This window comes from Capricornis sumatraensis, chromosome X (assembly GCF_032405125.1).
Source record: "Capricornis sumatraensis isolate serow.1 chromosome X, serow.2, whole genome shotgun sequence".
NCBI lineage: Eukaryota > Metazoa > Chordata > Mammalia > Artiodactyla > Bovidae > Capricornis > Capricornis sumatraensis.
Genome location: NC_091092.1, coordinates 36,460,475 through 36,474,164, shown reverse-complemented (window position 1 = coordinate 36,474,164; position 13,690 = coordinate 36,460,475).

Genomic DNA, 13,690 nt, shown 5'->3' with positions numbered 1-13,690 from the left:
ATGTGATTTTTCTTATGGAAATGTTTTTCTTAAGCTATGCTAATGAACTAAGTATTTGCCTTAGAATCTGCCTTTCTTGGCTCAACAAACCAGTATGTTTTACTCATGGAAATGTTCTGTTAAGCTATGTTAATGAAACTATGTATTTGCTTGGAAATCGGCCTTTCTTCAAGATTCATGTCAATTGTTTTATGGCCCAGGATGACTCACCTTGTGTCAATGATATCTCAAAATGAATGTTGTGGGTAAGGGGCCTGGTGTAACTCTCTCAATTTTGAGCATTTCCTTTCTCTAATTTGCAACTTGCTAACCATATATAGCAACTCCTTACTATAAACCAGCAGCAGGGCACTCTTTCTGCCCCCTTCTGATGTCTATGTTAGAAGCTTTCTCTATCTCTTTTATGCTTCAATAGAACTTTATTACACAAAAGTTCTGAACAATCAAGGCTTATCACTGGCCCTGAATTAAATTTAAGTACTATTCAAATATTATTACTTACATAGAATCATCACTAATTCTTCTGAATTGTTCCTTCTTTATCACTTTAGCAAGATAACATTTTAAAATATTGTGATGAGATTGCAATTTAGTTTCTTACTCCTGAATTATTACCATTGAAAGAAAATGAAGATATGTTTGCCAGCTAAATGCAACATTGGCAGACACTATCTTGTAAGTTATAGTGACAGCCTAGTCATGTTTCCTTGGGTGGCTCTAAATTTGGATAGCTTATCATTTTCCATGGTATATCCTGTAACCAGATCAACAATTCTTCAAGAACTTTTATGCACTATGCCTCCTTATATCCCTTTTGATTTGTTACCTTTTCTCCACTCCCATTCCCTTTTTCCAAACAATTTTGTCCTGAATTATACAAATAGCCTTCTATATACTCTCTCTTTCTCCTAAGTAATCCTCCTCTTTCTTCAGTTCAGTTCAGTTGCTCAGTCGTGTCTGACTCTGCAACCCCATGAATCACAGCACGCCAGGCCTCCCTGCCCATCACCAACTCCCGGAGTTCACTCAAACTCATGTCCGTTGAGTTGGTGATGCCATCCAGTCATCTCATCCTCTGTCGTCCCCTTTTCCTCCTGCCCCCAATCCCTCCCAGCATCAGGGTCTTTTCCAATGAGTCAACTTTTCGCGTGAGGTAGCCAAAGTATTGGAGTTTCAGCTTCAACACCAGTCATTCCAATGAACACCCAGAGCTGATCTCCTTCAGAATGGACTGGTTGGATTTCCTTGCAGTCCAAGGGACTCTCAAGAGTCTTCTCCAACACCACACTTCAAAAGCATCAACACTTCGGCGCTCAGCTTTCTTCACAGTCCAACTCTTGCGTCCATACATGACCACTGGAAAAACCATAACTTTGACTAGACAGACCTTTGTTGGCAAAGCAATGTCTCTGCTTTACAATATACTATCTAGATTGGTCATAACTTTCCTTCCAAGGAGTAAGCGTCTTTTAATTTCATGGCTGCAATCACCATCTACAGTGATTTTGGAGCCCCCCAAAATAAAGTCTGACACTGTTTCCACTGTTTCCCCATCTATTTGCCATGAAATGATGGGACCAGATGCCATGATCTTAGTTTTCTAAATGTTGAGCTCTAAGCCAACTTTTTCACTCTCTTTCACTTTCATCAAGAGGCTTTTTAGTTCCTCTTCAGTTTCTGCCATAAGGGTGGTGTCATCTGCATATCTGAGGTTATTGATACTTTTTACCAACTAATAATTATCATATGAATAAAAGTATGCATTCAGGATTTATAGACTGGCATATGTAAACGTGATACACTGGTCAACCATACAGTAAATATTAGAAACACTATAGCCAGCTGAAAAATTCCTGAATTTTGCATAATTGCAAATTAAATTTTCACCCTTGAAATTAGAAAGAATTTATATAAAAAACTGATATAAAGTTTAAGAAATATTGAGGAAATTGTCATTATCAAGCAGACTACTGGGAGTGTAGTAAAGTAATTTTTGGCATATTCATATAAAAATTAAAATTCTATTGGAGTATAGTTATTTACAATGTTATGTAAGTTTCAGTAGTACAGTAAATTAAGTTAGTTACACATTATACATATATCCACTCTATTTTAGATTCTTTTCCCATATAGGTCATTACAGAGTATTGAGTTCCCTGTGCTATATAGAAGGTCCTATTATTAATCTATTTTATATAATATATGTTAATAAGGTATAATATAAAATATATATAATATGTCATAGTAGTTATCTATTTTATATATAGTAGTTTGCATATGGCAGTTCCAATCTCCTTATTTATCCCTTGCCCACTCCTTTCTTCCTTAGTAACCTCAAGTTTTTTTTCTACATGTGTGACTCTCTGTAATTAATTTCATTTGTACTTTTTTTGCTTAGATTCCACATATAAGAGATATCATATGATTTTGTCTTTCTCTTTATGACTTATTTCATTCAGTATGACAGTCTCCAGGTCCATCCATGTCACTGCAAGTGGCATTATTTTATTCCTTTTATGGCTGAGTAATATTCCTTTGAACATATGTACTCCATCTTCTTTATCCATTCCTCTGTAGATATTTAGGTTCTTGGCTATTGTGAATAGTGCCACACTGAACACTGGCGTGCATGTTTATTCAAATTATGGTTTTCTCCAGATATATGCCCAAGAATGGGATTGCTTGAACATATAGCAGTTCTATATTTAGGTTTTTTTTAGTGAAAGTGAAAGTCGCTCAGTTGTGTCTGACTCTTTGTGAACTCATGGACTATAAAGTCCAATGAATTCTCCAGGCCAGAATACTGGAGTGGGTATTCTTTCCCTTCTCCAGGGAATCTTCCCAACCCAGTGATTGAACTCAGGTCTCATGCATTGCAGGCAAATTCTTTACCAGCTGAGACAAAGGGTATATTTACTTTTTTAGGGGTACTCCAAACTGTTCTCACAGTGACTGTGCCAATTTACATTCCCACCAGAAGTGTAGGAGGCTTTCCTTTTCACTCTACCTTCTCCAGCATTTATTGTTTCTAGATTTTTTTGATGAGGGCCTTTCTGACCAGTGTGAGGTGATACTTTGTAATATTTTTGGTCTGCATTTCTCTACTACTTAGTGGTGTTGAACATCTCTTCATGTGTTTTTTTGGCCAGCTGTATGTCTTCCTTGGCAAAATGTCCATTTAGATCTTCCTCACATTTTTAATTATTATTTTTTTAATTGACCATCATGAGCTTTTTGTCAAGATAATCATTTGTCAGTATCTTCATTTGCAAACATTTTTTCTCATTCTGTGGTTTGTGGATCCAGAATTATTTTTACTATTAGATATCTGCCCTTTCTAAAAGTTAGGTAAGTTGCATACTGCATCATTGTTTTAATGAAAATGAATTATAAATATTTTCCTTTTGTAAGGGCTAAATTATGGTGTAGTCATTCTAAATTTTAAAGGGAAAAATTTAGATCTGTTTCTATTAAAGTAGAAGGATCTACATGATATACTGTTCTGTGGTAAAAATGTTGAAGAACAATGGACCTGAAATGACATATTCATGTCAGGAATTATAAACTTAAAAAAGGTTTATTTGGTATATGTTTGTAATATTACAGAGAAAGTCATGAGAGATTGGGGTGGTTGCCACTGGAGGGGGGATTGTTTGTTTTTTTAAATAAATAAACTGAAAATCCAGCATCTTTTCAAGAGGTTCAAAATATAATTGCTTATGTGATTATAGAGCAAGGCATGGTAGTGTGGAGGATACACTCAAACTGGTTTTCACTGAATGAGAGTGATACCGATTGCTTCTTTTATCTGTGATACTAGAGAGCCAGTATAGCATAACTATTAAGAACACAGGGCCTGTACCATAATTGTATGGGTTTGAATCCTAGCTCCACTACTTGAAATATGTATTATCTCTAGCAAGTTTGGTAAATCACTCATTGCTTCAGTTTCTTTGTAAAATATGACAATAATATTACCCACTGAATCAAGTGGTTATGAGGATTATATGAATTAATATGGTTAATGCTTAGAATATTTCCTGTTACAAAGTAACCATTCAATAACTGTTAGCTGCTGCTATATAATTATAGGATTTATATGCATATCACATTTATTTAGACATGATATTTTAAAAGAAGTGTATATACAAGTAAATCTAGTTTTATGTATAAAATATCAGTTTTTATTCTGGAGATAGGGTTGTGGCAGTTTCTTATTATTTTTCACATTTTAAAAAGTGAATATATACAATTTACTCCAATGAAAAGCCAAAGCTTATTTCATATAATATATGCTTGATATTGAAGCAAATCAAGATATATCATTTCCACCTCACCATGATAATATATCTAAGGCCAAATCCTAGATTCCAGCAAATTTTACTTCCAGATGCTTATAGCTGTAACTAAGATGACTATATATATGTATATTATATATACATAAAACCATCCAATCCACAGTACTTTTTTAAAAATTAATTTATTTGTTTTAATTGGAGGCTAATTACTTTACAATATTTTGATAGTTTTTGCCATACGTTGTCATGAATTAGCCACGGGAGTACATGTATCCCCCCATCCTGAACCCCCGTCCTAACTCCCTCCCCAATTCATCCCTCTGGGTTGTCCCAGTGCACCGTCTTGAGTGCCTTGTTTCATGCATCAAACTTGGACTGGTCATCTATTTCACATATGGTAATATACATGTTTCAATGCTATTCTCTCAAATCATTCCACCTTTGCCTTCTCCCACAGAGTCCAAAAGTCTGTTCTTTTTATCTGTGTCTGTTTTGCTGTCTCCCATATAGAGTCATCATTACCGTCTTTCTAAATTCCATATATATATGCATTAATATACTATATTGGTGTTTTTCTTTCTGACTTACTTTACTCTGTATAATAGACTCCAGTTTCATCCACCTCATTAGAAATGACTCAAATGCATTATTTTTAATAGCTGAGTAATATTCCATTGTGTACATGTACCACAACTTACCCATTTGTCTGCCAGTGGACATCTAGGTTGCTTCCATGTCCTGGCTATTGTAAACAGTGCTGAAATGAACATTGGGGTACACATGTCATTTTCAGTTCTGGTTTCCTTGGTGCATATGCCCAGCAGTGGAATTGCAGGGTCATATGGCAGTTCTATTTCCAGTTTTTTAAGGAATTGCAACCCTGTTCTCTATGGTGACTATACTAGTTTGCATTCACACCAACAGTGTAAGAGGGTTCCCTTTTCTCTGCACCCTCTCCAGCATTTATTGTTTGTAGACTTTTTGAGTGGAGAAGGAAATGGCAACCCACTCCAGTATTCTTGCCTGGAGAATCCCAGAGACAGAGGAGCCTCGTGGGCTGCCATCTATGGGATCACACAGAGTCGGACACGATTTGAAGTGACTTAGCAGCAGCAGCAGCAGCAGCAGCAGCAGCAGCAGCAGCAGCAGCAGCAGCAGCAGCAGCAGCAGCAGCAGCAGCAGCAGAGTTTTTGAGAGAAGCCATTCTGACCAGGTGAGATGGCAACCCATTGTGGTTTTGATTTGCATTTCTCTGACAATGAGTGATGTTGAGCATCTTTTCATGTGTTTGTTAGCCATCTGTATGTCTCCTTTGGAGAAATGTCTGTTTCGTTCTTTGGCCCATTTTTTGATTGGGTCATTTATTTTTCTGGTATTAAGCTGCACAGGCTGCTTGTTTATTTTTGAGATTAATTCTTTGTTAGTTGCTTCTTTTGCTATTATTTTCTGCCATTCTGAAAGCTGTCTTTTCACCTTGTTTACAGTTTCCTTCATTGTGCAAAAGATTTTAAGTTTAAACAGGTCCCATTTGTTTATTTTTGCTTTTATGTCCATTACTCTGGGAGGTGGGTAATAGAGGATCTTGCTGTGATTTATGTTGGAGAGTGTTCTGCCTATGTTTTCCTCTAGGAGTTTTATAGTTTCTTGCCTTACATTTAGATCTTTAATCCATTTTGAGTTTATTTTTGTGTATGGCATTAGAAAGTATTCTAGTTTCATTCTTTTACAGGTGGTTGACTAGTTCTTCCAGCACCAGTTGTTAAAGAGATTGTCTTTTCTCCATTGTATATTCTTGCCTCCTTTGTCAAAGATAAGGTATCCATAGGTGCATGGATTTATCTCTGGGCTTTCTATTTTGTTCCATTGATCTATATTTCTGTCTTTGTGCCAGTACCATACAGTCTTGATGACTGTAGGTTTGTAGTATAGTCTTAAGTCAGGCAGGTAGATTCCTCCAGTTCCATCCTTCTTTCTCAAGATTACTTTGGCTAATCAAGGTTTTTTTTTGTGTGTTTCCATACAAATTGTGAAATGATTTGTTCTAGTTCTGTGAAAAATACCATTGCTTGATAGGGATTGCATTGAATCTATAGATTGCTTTGGGTAGTATACTCATTTTCACTATATTGATACTTCCAATCCATGAACGTGGTGCATTTCTCCATCTATTTGTGTCATCTTTGATATCTTTCACCAGTGTTTTATAGTTTTCTATATATGTAGGTCTTTTGTTCCTTTAGGTAAATTTATTCTTAAGTATTTTTTTTTTCATCACAATGGTGAATGGAATTGTTTCCTTAATTTCTCTTTCTGTCTTCTCATTGTTAGTGTATAGGAATAAAAGGGATTTCTGTGTATTAATTTTATATCCTATAACTTTACTATATTCATTGATTAGCTCTAGTAACTTTCTGGTGGTGTCTGTGGGGTTTTCTATGTAGAAGATCATGTAATCTGTAACAGTGAGAGGTTTACTTCTTTTCCAATCTGGATTCCTTTTATTCCTTTTCCTTCTCTGTTTGCTGTGGCTAAAACTTCCAAAACTATGTTGAATAGTAGTGGTGAGAGTGGGCACCCTTGTCTTGTTCCTGACTTTAAGGGAAATGCTTTCAATTTTTTGCCATTGAGGATAATGTTTGCTCTGGGTTTATCATATGTGTTTTTTATTATGTTGACATATGTTCCTTCTATGCCTTCTTTCTGGAGGGTTTTGATCATAAATGGATGTTGGATTTTGTCAAAGGCTTTCTCTGCATCTATTGAGATAATCATAGGGTTTTTATCTTTCAATTTGTTAATGTGGTATCTCACATTGATTGATTTGCAAATATTGAAGAATCTTTGCAGCCCTGGGATAAAGCCTACTTGGTCATGATATATGATCTTTTTAATATATTGTATTCTGTTTGCTAGAATTTTGTTAAGAATTTTTGCATCTCTGTTCATCAGTGATATTGACCTGAAGTTTTCTTTTTCTGTGACATCTTTGTCTAATCCAGGGTACTTTTGAGAGTGGAATAGGGCACTTTGTTATTACACCCATAAAGTAGATCTTAATAGGGACTGTTTTGTTGACCATGTTAGCCCCAACTGAATCTCCCCTGACATTCCTGCACACACCCACTGTAGCCCAGTATACCTATGTTTACCTCAGATTTATATGGTCAGTAAAGACAGCCTGGTTCAGGCTACCATTATTCTTCATTTGCATCAATCCAGTAGTTTTCTAAAAGCCCTCCCTTCTCTGTCCTTATTTCCATTCTGTCATCATGACTACCAAAGTGATCATTTTAAAATATAAGTTAAATCATTTCACTTTTCTGTTCAGTCCCTCCATTGACTGGCTCTATCACTCAGAGCAATATCCAGAGTTCTTCCAATTACTTTTATAAGACCCTAGCTCTGGTTGTCCCCTGCCTCCAAATAGAGATCCCATTGGTTCCCTAAAGTTCTCTCTTACTATCCTGCTGTCCTTTATTTGCCTCCATCAATACTGCCTCTCTTCTGTTCTTCAAACATACCAGACATGCCTAGACCTCAGGGCCTTTGCACTTTCTGTTCCCTCTTCTTGTTGTATTCTTTCTGCCAATATCTATGGGTTTTACTCCCTCACATTTTTTTTACCTTTTTTTTTTTCTTCTCAAAGTCTTCCCCATGAAGCCTACCCAGTCACTTCATATACAATCACACATCACTTGCACTTCTGGTACCCCCCCATCTCTTTTCCATATTTTATTTATTTTCTCTTGTAATTCACTTAGCTTCTATGTAAGCTTCTATAAAGTTAATAATTTTCTCTTGTATCTACTACTGTGTCCATTGTACCTAGAGCAGTGCTGGTCACATATTTGATGCTTAATACATATTTCTTGATTGATAATTAAGACTTCCAAATTCCCCTGCTTCCTTAATTTTGTCAAGCACAGACTCGTGTTGCTTTGCAGAAATTCAGCCATGTTTTTGTGGAGGCATGTCCAGTGCCATAAACTCTATGAGCATATTGCCTATCCATTCTGAAAAAAAGTCGCAATCTGGTAATGACCACAGCTTTATGCCATACCTGTGTGCCAATTTGTAAAGGAAATGGCAAGATTTGAAAGCATCTTCCCACATATGGTTTTAAATAGGTCAGGTAGGAAAATGGAGTCTGTTATCTGTACTGGTGCCGATTTCACAGCCACTCATTCCTCAGAGGAGTAATAACGAATGGCAACAAGAGAAGAAAGATCTTTAGAGTCATTTTTTTAATGATGCTTTGCCAAGAGCAACATTTATCAGGGCATTGCGTGTCCCACATGGAAGTGGGGGATCTTGGTAATATGTGAATTTGTTACCATCACCAAATTAACTCTGCTCAATTCTGTTGTCTTTCCAACTTCACATCCTTGATTACAAATTCATAAAACTGTCCTTCTTTTGAGTATAAATTATTTACTGCTGCAAAAATATACTTGTTCATTTTTATCAAGTACCTGATTTGTTTTTACTTGCTAGTTACTAATTACATATGAAATATAAATGAATTGCAGGCCATATATTCTGTGTGTTCACTACTTCAAGGAAAACTTATAGTAGGTCAGATCAACATTGCAATTGCAGGAAGTAACAGGTCTGGCATCAAACTTTCTTGACATACCTTACTTCTCAAGCTTGATATCTGGGAATATACTATTAACAGTGGCCTACGTATACATCCACAAGATATGGAAAAAGAATATATCATGTGGAAATTGTCTTTTGAGACATTTCAATGCTATGAAAAGTATTTTAGCATTATTTATTCTAGTGCCACTGACTTTTTTTTTTAATCGCGGGACTCATCTTCATGAATTCAGGGATCTTATTCATCATTTTATACCTAGGTGTATCCATTTCCTGAGGCATAACTTGGTGGTATCTTAAAACAGCAGAAAGGTATTCTTTTGATAGTTGTGGAGGCCAGAAATCTGAAATCAAGGTGTGTGTAGGACTGTGCTCTCTCTGGAGACTCTGGGAGAGATTCCTTCCTATTTCTGATGGTTGGCTGGCATTCTTTAGAGTCCTTTGGTTTGTGGTCATTAAAATCCAATCTCTACTTCCCTCTTCACATTGCCTTTAACTTTGTCTCTCTCTCTGTCTCAAACCTTCCCCTGCTTCTCTCTTGAAAACATACATACCATCGCATATATACATGCCAGATAATCCAGCATAAAGTACCTCCTCTCAAAACGCTTACTTTACGTCTTTTGCTATGTAAGGTGATAGTCTATATTTTGCATGTAAGACAATATTTACAGGTTTTGAAGATTAGGAAATAAATATATCTTTGGGGGATGATTTATTTAGCCTACCACACTAAGATTGCTTGACATATATAGTTGATAAATTTAGTGGCTTATATGACTTGAGCAAGTCTCTATCTTTCATCTGAACTCTGATTTTCCCATATTTAGTCTGAGAGGGTTGGGTCATTTAACCAGTTTGAATTGATGTGAGATGGAACAACAGTAGAACATTTAATGAAGAAAAATCTCATGAAATACAGTTTAATCCAGGTGTAGGGTTGAGTTTGATGTTGTTCATCCCATATTTTACTCATTCAGTAAGAGAGAGAAAGAGATGTGTCTGTGTCTTCCTGTTTCTGAGTTGGTTTATTATAACATATCAGTCATTAAAGGCAATGTAATAAGATTTGATAGACTTCATTTGCTAATTGTTTAGAAAACACAGAGATGTTCTTACTGTAAATGCATATGTGAAAGTGGGAGAAATCTCTGTAACCATATGATACTCACAATATGTTTGGTATAGTCCAGAGCCTCAAAATTCTAAACCATAAAGAACCCTATTTGAATTATTTTCCCAAATATTATGAAACCTACCACTGTAGGGGAAGTATAGTGCCATACCAGAAGAACCATCTTTTTGATAACTAAAATTTTTAGTGAAATGCAAATAGCTCACAGTGGCTATGATTTCAGAACATTGGAATTGTTAATATTTTAAAATAAAACTTATATCACCATTTCAAACATTTATGAAATCTAAATGCTATAGAAATTTGATACCTGCTATTATTTATTTAAAAATATGCAAACTTTTACTTCAGAACATCTGAATATGTAGGAAATTTCTATTTGAATTCATATTTCCATTTAACTACTCACAAAAGATTAATAATATTTGTTTGAAAATTTCATATTGGTTTTAAAAATTGCTGCTGGAGCAACTGTACATAAGTGTGTAGCTTACAAAACATTTAATATTTTTTGTATTTATGTATTTATTAAAATTATTTTTTAATTGGAGAAAAGTTGCTTTACAATGTGCTTTCTGCTGTCAAAACATTTAATACAGAATGCTGGGCTGGATAAAGTACAAGCTGGAATCAAGACTGCCGGGAGAAATATCAGTAACCTCTGATATGCAGATGACACCATCCTTATGGCAGAAAGTGAAGAAGAACTAAAGAGCCTCTTGATGAAAGTGAAAGAGGAAAGTGAAAAAGTTGGCTTAAAACTCAACATTCAGAGAACTAAAATCCTGGCATCTAGGCCCATCACTTCATGGCAAATAGATAAGGAAACAGTGGAAACAGTGGCAGACTTTATATTGGGGGGCTCCAAAATCACTACAGATGGTGACTATAGCCATGATATTAAAAGATGCTTACTCCTTGAAAGGAAAGTTATGACCAACCTAGACAGCATATTAAAAAGCAGAGACATTACTTTGCCAACAAATTTCTGTCTAGTCAAGACTATGATTTTTCCAGTGGTCATGTATGGATGTGAGAGTTGGACCATAAAGAAAGCTGAGTGCTGAAGAATTGATGCTTTTGAACTGTGGTGTTGGAGAAGACTTTTGAGAATCCTTGGACTGCAAGGAGATCCAACCAGTCCATCCTAAAGGAAATCAGTCCTGAGTGTTCATTGGAAGAACTGATGTTGAAGCTGAAACTCCAATAATTTGGCCACTTAATGAGAAGAGCTGACTCATTGGAAAAGACCCTGATGCTGAGAAAGATTGAGGGCAGGAGAAGGAGGCAACAGAGCACACGATGGTTGGATGGCATCACCGACTCAATGGACATGAGTTTTGGTAAACTCCGCAAGTTAGTGATGGACAGGGAGGCCTGGTGTACTGCAAGCCATGGGGTCACAAAGAGCCAGACATGGCTGAGCAACTGAACTGAACTGAATTGAACTGAGAGTTTTGAATTTACAGATAATTCACAATAAAATTTTTTTCAAAATCTAAGTAAATACATGATGAGAATAAGTGAGTAGACTATTCACTGAGGAAAGACAGAAAACAGAAGACTCTTTCCAGAGTTTAAACAGTGGATACACATTTACAGTATTCAGTAACCTTTCAAGAAATGGGCATTGTTTATCCTCAGACTTAATAAGTGTTTAAAATATAAAATGCTGAATTTTTTGGATACATTCCTTTTGCTAAAAATGTTCTGTTAGGATAAAATTGTAGACCTTCATCCTCCTCTTCCAAATCATGCGACATTTAGACACAATCTGAAATAAAGTTATGGCAGTAATCTCTAGGCTGTTACATATGAGGATGCTGAAAATGCAAGAGCATGCTTTATAGCCGATAGGTATTAATATTTCCTGTGATGCTCTTATAAGTCTTAAAATATTTCAGTTATAAAATAGGTAGTTAACAAAGCTTTGCATATATTTGTTACCTGGATTTAAAAAAGGGCAATATTTCTTATTGTCTCTTTGCTTTTCTTGGAGTCTCCTTTAAAAGCTATAAGTTCTTTGAAAATTCTTGGAAGGTTGAAGAAGCAAAGTCATTAAACAAAAGTTATCCCCACTATTTTACTCTTTAATATATTTCATTTTCACCACACAGAGATCAAAATACTGTTTCTAGCCAGTTATTTGTTACTAACTCAAATATGTATAAACATATCATGAGTTTATGGGGCCTTCATTAAAAGAGGCTTTAAAAGCAACATTTCAAACTGTTACTTTGTCAGCCTGGAGATCTTTAAGTCTAGCATAGTATAGTAAGATTTGTGATACATGGAAATATACTTTTATTATAAAGTATGCAGGGGATAACTACAGACATATTCTCAAGTACTTCATTTTTAGGAAACAAAGTGACACGTGAAAGCATTGGTCTCTGAGTCATGTCTGTCTCTTTCTGATCCTATAGACTGTTGCCTGCCAGGCTCCTGTGTCCATGAGATTTTCCAGGCAAGAATACTGGAGTGGGTTGCCTTTCCCTTCTCCAGGGGATCTTCCTAACCCAAGGATGGATCCCAGGTTTTCTCCATTGGAGGCAGATTCTTTGCCATCTGAGCCACCAGGGAATAGACACATTCTCAGGTACTTCATTTTTAGGGAACAGATTGTATGGCAATTGAGTAGCTAGAAATTGAATCTTTAAAAATAATTCTCATTTTATATCCCTTGGAAAATACCAGGGTACCACCAGGCTTATGTGCTCTCCAGTTAGAAGACCAGTAACTTAGTAATAATGGTTCACTAGAAGGCTACATCACACAGCAACAAAAGAGTCAAATATTTCAGTCAAAACTTTGAATAAATAATTTGAGATTCAGGGTATACTTTTGGCTGATAAGAGAAAGAGTCATTCAGATTAGTTGTTTGGTATCATATAAATGAATTTGCAAACTGACTCAGCAACTTACTTTTCTACTGGTAGATGAACTGCCTTAATAGTTCAGGGTATTTGTTTATCTACTCATTTGCCCAAAATAAATCCTTAAGACTTAAAGAACTATATTTGCTGCTGTGTGTTTTTTATTGGTTTTCTTCCTTATCTTCCAGGAAGTTTGAGTACATTAATTATCTACAAATCATTTTCTTTTAAAATAGATATTTAGTATAATAAATTTTACCACAACCCATATCCTCATATTTAGAAATTCTTTATTAATGCCTCTGAATTAATGAGATTTGTTGTTTACTTGTTTTGCATTTCCAGCTTTATTGAGGCATAATTGACAAAATAGTGAGGTATTTAAATTGTATATCATGATGATTTGATGTACATATATATTGTGGAAGAACTCCTCTTATCTACTTAATTAACACATACATCACCTCAAGTTTTTGTGTGTATATGAAAACATTTAAATTCTACTCTCTAGCAAATATCAATTATAAAATATAATGTTTTAAATTATAGTCTCAATGTTATACATTAGATACTCAGACTTTATTCATGATATGGCTGAAAGATGATACTTCCTTACCAATGTCTCCCTTTTCCTCTTACCCATGAGACACTGACAACCATGTTTCTATTCATTTCTATGAGTTTTCTTTTTTTTTAAGATTCCACATATACATTATAACTTGCAGTATTTGTCTTTTTGTGTGTCACTTATTTCACTTAGCATAATGTGCTGAAGTGCC